The sequence below is a fragment of the Helianthus annuus genome, chromosome 16 (genome assembly GCF_002127325.2).
Source record: "Helianthus annuus cultivar XRQ/B chromosome 16, HanXRQr2.0-SUNRISE, whole genome shotgun sequence".
NCBI classification, from domain to species: domain Eukaryota; kingdom Viridiplantae; phylum Streptophyta; class Magnoliopsida; order Asterales; family Asteraceae; genus Helianthus; species Helianthus annuus.
Genome location: NC_035448.2, coordinates 115,176,249 through 115,185,215, shown reverse-complemented (window position 1 = coordinate 115,185,215; position 8,967 = coordinate 115,176,249).

The window sequence follows — 8,967 nt, the reverse complement described above, 5'->3', positions numbered from 1 at the left end:
TGATTTCGCTTGTATGGTATTTATAGGCAAGTGATTTCGCTTGAACATGCTCAAGCGGAATCACAACTCAAGCGGAATCACTACACAAGCTGAATCACTTGATTTCGCTTGAAATAATTCTGCTGATTTTGCTTGAAATGACACCATGTCATTTCAAGCAGAATTACCTATAATCCCATTTCTCGTTTTGCGTGCACTAATCTATCAGTTCTAATCTAAGACTCGAACGAAGATGAAGTCGTCAGATAACTGCACCAACATACCATGTAAATAAATGTTTCTAATAATTGTAGCATGTATTTCACCCCGAAGTATAAAACTGAAAACAGTTAAGAGAAAAGGGGGACATGAACTCACAGAAGTGCGTCTCCTGAATAGAATCGTCAATCCAAACTCGATCTGCTACGCGACGACCTACACGTACTAATGTCTATTAGACGAACGGGCCGTGCCTTGGCTTAGGGTTTAATGTTCTGAGTCGCGTTACTTTGACATTATTCCAAGTTTGTAACTACTTGTTAAAATAATAATAATTATTTTAACTTAAAGTTTGTTTTAAGGAAAATAGTTAGGCAACTATTTCGTATCCACACTTCTCAAGTATTTTATATGTGTATTTCCTTCCCAAGGATGGGGTAATTTATACATGTACACTTGTAATTCCGAAAAATGTATTTTAAGTCCCACTTAGAAAAATATATTTAAATTACTCGTCTAAAACACCTTAATTCAAAATACATATGTTTTTCCCAAAAATATTATATTTTACTTCATAAATTTTCCAAAATAATATTTTACCAAAAATGTGCGTGTGAGAGTATTTTCTGAAATATCATATAAGTTACGTTTTAGCATTTCGTATTGCAATAATAATTACGTAACTTAAATATTTATTTCGTGAGAGTTTTGGTATTATTTTGGAGTTGTAATTTCATGGTATACATAAGTTATATTATTTTACCCTAAAAATAATATAGCTAGTTCACAAAATAAACAAATAATCACACAAGAGTTTTAGTATGAAATATATATTCTAAATATATATTTATCAAATTTTACTTACGAAAATCAACCTCTGGCACTTAGTATTTTTGTAATAAAAATCATGGCGAAGTTTATTTTGAAAACCAGGTTAAAAATATATTCGTGAACACTTGCTAGAAAAATATTTTCTAAGGGTTGGAATTTTAGAAAATTTCGCCAGAGTTTCCCTTAAAAACGGAGGTATCCATGCTATTAAGCATATCATTTTCTTTTCAAAATCAAAACAACAATCCTTACACTACCAAGAGCAAAAATATATGTGTTTTACACTAACCATGAACTTGATTCATTTCGAAAACGCGTAGTAACTTGGTAAGACTTTTAGTGGACTTAGTTACCTTTCGAAACGTATTTATTTCTTTAGAAATCATTCTCACAAAATGGTTTAGTGTTTACAACTTGTAAATAATTTTTTTTACAAAAATTTAAACTCTTGAACTCTTCTTGTAAATAAAACATTTTCATACTTGTCGTATCTCTAAAAATAGTGTAAGTGTTTGTAATCATCATGGTTTTCCAAAAACCGCTTTTCTAACTTGGTTTCTTACAAAAATCCTTTGTAAACTCTTGGATTTACAAACTCATCAACTTACTAGTTAATTTATATTTTGTGAAAAATCATTTTTATCAAGTTCATGTCTAACTAGGAGGTGGTTATTTTTCGTAACACATAACCACTTTCTATTCTTGTTAGATCATACTTCTACATATCATTTAACAAGATTCACATGGTGATCAATATTACATAACCAAGAATCAATAATAAACCAACAACATGTTTACTACAACATCATACTAGTAACTTTTCACTTCCATGTAAACTTTTATGTTAATGATTCTTGTCTTGACCCTTTTTAGTGTTCTAGTTCTTGTGTGCTTTAAATATAACCATCATACTACAATTTTTAACTAAGAAACAAGATGAACAAGGGTGCACAAGGAACTTACTACTAGCACAAAGGCTAGGGTAGAATCTAGTGAAAAAGATGATGAGAAATGATGATGAACAAGCAAGAACAAAGCCCTTTTGAAGCTCCACAAGTTTGCACTTCCTTGAATCACCTTAGATGCTTGAATGGAACTTGAATGATGGAGGATGATGGTGGTTTAATGGTGGTGATGGGGGCGGTTGTGGGGAGCCGAGAAAGAGGGAGAGTGAGTGAAGATGAGGGGTGTGAAAGTTTGAAATGATGAAGGTGATCTAGGTGCCATACTTATAGCATGTCCTCCTAATGTTTTGGTGATATCAACAAGCAAAACCTAATAAAAAATTAAGATTAAATCTTGAACAAGATGTGAAGCATGGAGGTGGTGATTTGTGGGTCCCTTGGGGACCGATTTCGGCTGGAGGGGGGGGGGGAGGTTAAGGGAAATATTGTCAACTAATGTGTAATGGTTAGTTAGATTTCAAGTAATGTGTTTATATATGTTAGTTAGTTGCTTTTTAATGGGTGTTAGGGTGTTCGGGGATCACGACAAGCCAGGAAATAAATAAACAATGTATTTGGCAAAAAATTGGTGTTCCGGGTAATGTCCGGTTATTCGGTTGGATACCGTTCCGTTAAAGTATTTAATTATTCCTTAAAGAGTCTTTTATATATATTTTTGCAACACTTTTAATCCCCGGCACTTAGGAAAGTATACAGGACCATTCTGCCATATTTTTGCACTCTACTAGTATTTTAAAATGCTGAATTTTATTAATGAGTGCAGAATTCTGCATTTAAAGTGTGTTTTAGGCACTTCCCGGCACTGTAACTAGCACCTATTGACACCGTTTTATGACCCTCACTTCCCTACACTCCATACTAGTGTAGTACCTTATCCCTGGCCCATACTGGGCCTTAAAAACACTGTCTGTCTATTGCTGGCATTGTCAGCATGTTTCTGAATTATCCGTTCAGTGTGCTAACTGTGCTTTGTGCATCAAGTATGTCATTAAAGTTTGTGTGTAATATACGAAGTGACAGTATAAAATATGATGCGTATGTATGATGCAGAAATCATAAAGGAGTTTAAACTGTCAGTTATAATCAAGCACAGTCATTAGGCACATAATTAAGATTAATTAATTGTACAGTACCTGTAATTGTGAGGGTTGTCACATTTTAAGTTCTAAACGATTCACTTAGATTGTCAGTATACTGATCCACTTAAATTTTCACACAAGGTTCAAATGTTTTGAGATACGAGATTAGTGTTTTAATGACATAAACTTATTCGCGTGTCCCACCTCAGAATATACTCCCGTATCCAGACTTCTATATTTAGTCTTACAGGTGAATGTACACCAATGATATCTGTAAACGGGTAAATGCGAGACCGTGAGAGCTCAGGCTAGAACTTCCGTTCGTACAAAGAGATGACGGCTCGTCTTTAGGTGTGTCCCGTTTGGGGATCTTTTCTTCAACAGCACATGATTAGCATTTTTCAATGTTTCATCATTTTTTGTACTGAGGGCTGGCTTTAAGATTAAAGCTTTTGCAAAGTATTATATGAGGACTAGGCTATTGCTCCCGCAAAATCAGAAGTCCTGGTATAATACCCCAGATATCACCACGCACAAAGACCTAGTATGTCAGAAATAGAAAATCTTTCAAACAAGATTTCGGGGGTTACCCATATATCCGAGAGATGTTCCCCACAAGATAAATAAGTATTTGATATTTATGTTTATATCTCGAAAACAATCTACTGAATGTATAAAATCCTATTGGCATATCCTCAGTGAGATTGTTTATCACATTTTTTACTTTCTAATTCTTTAGTGTGTTGTGATAGTCCACTGATGAACTATCATTTCCTCTTTTTCACAACAAAACTCGTTTTAAATTTTTCAATGTTTTTGGCTTTTTCAAATTTTCTAATGTTTTTGGATTTTTCTAAAATTTCTTACTCCCCCTAAAATTCAAAAATATTTAAAGAAAATTTTGAAAATAAACTGTACAAGTAAAGTGACAAACTGATGAGAATTGCTTCAATTCGCCATCCACTTGGCTTAAACAATCCAAACTCCCCCTGACAACAAACTATTTTCCCATTATGATTTCAAAACACTTAAGTTTGTTTTAATCAAAATGGTTTTTCCAGAAAATAAGTTTTGTTGATTTTACCACCTGTAGGTTGGGGATTACTTCATCATTTTGTTTTATCAACCACTTGTATGATGTTAGTGCATACATCTGTCGACTTCGTCTTGTATCATGTCTTACACTAGATATGTTAGATCGAGTCACGTAGTTCAGGAAAATAGAGTTTTAGAGTTGATTTCCCACGAAATGTTGATTTCCCACGAAATGAACATTGCACTTTCATGGGAAATCAGAATCTCTAAAAATAGGCTAGTGATCATTTCATTTGGTGGGGAATCAGGATATTGTACCGAAGTGCTGCCGGTATTTCTTGTAACTGTAAACTCTGTCAATTCAATATACAAGAAGGTTAAAGTGATATTCAAGCTGTTTCGAGTCTATACATCTGTTTTCGCCTTTCGTATAGTCTAAGAACTCTTCTGAACGACTCGGTTGGGTCACAAATCGATCCTACAAGTGGTATCAGAGCTCAGGAGGAAGAGTTCAAACCAATTCAACTGTGATTTCTGACTTCTACACCTTCTTTTACAAATTTTACATCTTTTCACGGTTAAAATTTGCTAAATTTTTCACAGTGTGTTCGGAAACATGTATTAACAAAGCCTTAAAAATTTCAGCTTTAAATTCAATCTAAAACCTGCATTTTTCGTGATTCCGCCTTGTCACACCCCGACCACGTAAAACAACAAAACGTGGCGGAGACGTCGGGGAGTGTTGTAACAGAATCATTGTTTCATAACACATGGAAAATTGAAATGTTGTTTTATTGATAAAAAGAGTTACAATGTCTCAACAAACAAAGAAGTATAACAAAATTAACTAGTCTTGCATCTTTTATTGTCACTAAGGCCCAAGTTCGCCTATGTGTATCTTGATCAATCCTATGCATCATCTCCTGAAACACATGTGAAAATAGGTACGTCAGCATAAAAATGCCGGCGAGTACATAGGTTTTATTGATTTAGAATTCATGACTTATAAGTTTAGAAAAAAAGTTGTTTTAACAAAAGCCAGTCATGATCCTTGTAAAATGTTTTGTTTTATAAATCATTTGAAAAGCGATGATAAAGTAGATGATATGTAAAAAAGTAATGTAAGGTTAAATGAATAACCAAGTAAAATGAGTTTGTATATAACAAACAGTTTTGTAAAACAATGTCTTGTGAAAAATATGTCATTTGTATAAAATGTATAAATCCAAATTGAATGATTTAAATAACGCTACGACATGTAATATAATACAAGCACTTATATATAGGAAGTACCAGCGGCGTATCCACCATGCTTGTATCACATTACACACGTCTCGTTACTCAAATCACTTACCCAAACAAACCACCAATGTAAATTGCCCATGTCTAAAGCATTCGTCAAATGTTTTTTGTGAAAACCATGTCTAAATGTTTATGAAATGTATATGTCAATATCAAAATGTCTATGTCAAATGTCAATCATGTAATGTGTAAATAAAATGTCATGTATGGCAAGTGATATATGTATCAACTAAACCATAGGTAAAAAATGCACAAAACAATGTATTGAGTAAAACATGGTCTAAATCAATGTTATGTTTTGTGGAAATGCATGCTATACTGAATACAAACATTTATATGGTATTGTAAAAATGCATACATTCAAGCCTTGCGACTGTGGTGATAAACCTTTAAACAAATTAAAGGTTTATCTGTGTTATGTTTAAATCGAATTCGGTCATTCCTTCCATCCAAACATACCCAGGATGTCAGGAACGGGAGTTGTCAATTCCTATGGTACCATTACCTACTAACGAGTGGCGTGATCAAAGTTAATGAATGTATATGGTCCCACTTAAACAACCCAAATGTCATACCCAAAATGTAAGCATGTGATGAAAAACAAATGCACCAAGTATGATGAACATACACAGCATGAAAATGTCATGTAAAACAATGTACTAAGTATGCACACAATGGACATACAAAGCAAAAACACAATGAAAGCATGTACTATATGTGTACTATTGAACATAACAAGCATATGATATGAAAACATGGAAAGCATGAAAGTAACAAGTAGGCACATGTGTTTCATCCCAAAATGTTTGAAAAACAGTAAAAGAGGGGTACTATGTACTCAATTGAGGGTGCTTAGAAGTCTTGAACAACAACCAAGCAAAGCTAGAGGGATCACGGAATCAAACGGCACCCTATATAGATAACTACATAAATAACCGGACCTAAATCGGGGGATTGGATAGTATGAGGTTTCGTAAACCAAATGAGTATTGGAACTCATATGATATGGTTAAACAAAGCCCACATACTAAAATGAAACCTAACCTAAGTGCTTACGACCCATTACGACCCGTTTAGGTAGCTTATGCTACTTTAACGCGTCGTTCGCGTAAAACGCGTTCGGAATGCCTAACTAGTCCTATGACAAGCAAGATATGCCTTAATATGTTTAATATTGTTGCCAAAACAGTTTATATGTCAAAAGTTATGTTACATAGGCTAAAAATGAATTTTAGCGCAAAAAGGGCATTTTGGTAATTTACATAAGGCATAAGAACTACTTATCATACAACTACTTAAACGACGTGACCATAAGGTATACCCTCGGAAGGTTATTCCCTATACAACTATGGTCACCTAAGGTGTTTGGTCGGATCCTAATGATCGACCAAATGGGTCGGGTTCAAAAGTATAAGCGATTGATTAGATCGCTTACCTTTACGACCCTAAACAAGCACAAATCTAAAAGCGATGAGCTAAACATGCTAGAACATGTTTAGTAAAGTTAGAAAATAGGTTTGGTATCAAAATAAACGGTTTTGATACCCTAGAGTAGTTTGGTTACAAAATACATGAGGAAACGCATTTTGGCCGAAACTACGACTCGTCACTGAGCCTAGATAACGTGGTAATCAGTGGGTATAGTCACGAGGGACTATAACCATCGTGATTACGCTCACGTTATGAAGTTCAAACGAACTTCACGTTGACCATAAACTGGTCAATGCAGAAAGTCAAACGCAGTTTGACTTTAACGCTAAAATGAATGAAAAACGCGAAAGTACTTACAGAAGGTCCCCGCAAGATTGAATTCCAAGTATTTCTCAGGTATGAAGTGATAACCACTCCAACTTAGAGAAAATCTCAGAATTCAAGTGAGGAATGAATGAAATGGGTTGGGTTTATATAGGCATGGCACAACCGTTAGGATCGTTCATCACGAAACATGCTTCGATCTCGGCCGTACACATGGGCCCATTGTTTTGGGAAACCTTGGGCACCCCTAGATTCAGCCCATGGATTGAAAGTACCATTTGAAATTGGGTTTGGAGTGCATAACAGCTGTTAACAGCTGTTAAAATGATTTTGCACATCTGGAGAGGCCACGCGGCCCGCGTAAGAAATACATGGGATCTTACGCGCCCCGCCTGAGGGTCACAGTTCAGAAATTGCAGTTTTAGTCCCTGCACTTCAGAAACATGTATTTTGGCCCATTTTTGGCACGTTTAAGCCCCGTTAACCTCATTTCAAGGCTCTAAGATGAAGTTAAAGTGTGGGGAACTTGAAACATGCTCAAAAATATTCCAGATGTCGGTTCGTTTGGCCGTACGATCGCGATGTTTGCTTAATTACGACGGAATGCGCATAAGCGCGAAAAACGATCCAAATTGCGCGACGAATGGATTTTTCTCATGCCAAACACTAAAATAAAATACTTCAATGCTTGCATAAATTTTTGGATGTCCGAATGTATTCGGAACGTAAGTTATGCGCGAAAATGCAAACTTATGCACTTTTTGACGCTTTTAGTCCCTCAATGACCAAAAAGTTTATTTTAGCACACCGAATACCTGAGAGCCTATTTCTAAGCTATGTAAAGGATATTTAGGGTATTTTTAACTTATGGTCAAGTTCCAGAAGGTTCGTTACAGTTCAAATTGGCATACTTGCGCAGTTTGTCGAATTTAGTCCCTATAAGCGAATAAACTTGATTTCGGCATACCGAACCTTCCAAAACTTATTTCTAAGTTATGTAAAGGTTATTTAAGGTATGTTAAGCCTATGTCACTATTCTAGAGTGTTTGTTGCATTAAACTGGTTATATTTACGCATCAGTGCGCTTATAACCCTCCAGAAAGCGATCTAAAGCCCGAAATCGAACAAGAGTTGATATGTGCAAATGATACGCATGTTTATACAAATCCCAAGTATGAAATACAATATTTCATTGGTTTGGTATTTGTTTGATGGCTGAAGTGACACAGGTGTCACAGTCTCCCCTACTTCAGGAAATTTCGTCCCGAAATTTATTTAGAGGAAACTTGTGAGAGCTTGAAACATGAAGTTGAAAAGATCGAACAACACTGGTTAGAGTCCTGAACTTCTAGTAACTTTAAATAACATCATGCTTGCAATGTGAGAGGGTCACTTATATACAAGTATATAAAGCGTTATTGGTGCGTCCACCGTACCTCTATTACATTGTTCACATTTTGTTACGGTTGCCACTATTGGTTCTTACACATAATAAGTCTTACCATGGTTTCCGTGCACTGAACTTCGTAATTATGTATGCATCCTTAATTACGTAATTCCTTGCATAGTCACGTAGTGCATCTTATAATGTGTAGGGGAGGAAAACAATGAACGAGCCTGTGATGATTGTGACTAGACCATACTGGGGTCCTTTTTAATTGAGTCAATAAATGATCTCCAGACCGCCAAGGAGTCTTTTCAGCTTATATCATCACATGTCATTCTCAGACGGATTCTAAATCAATCCTTTGACTAGACCACTCAAAGGGTCTCCTTTGAATGATGGAATGGCACTATATAAT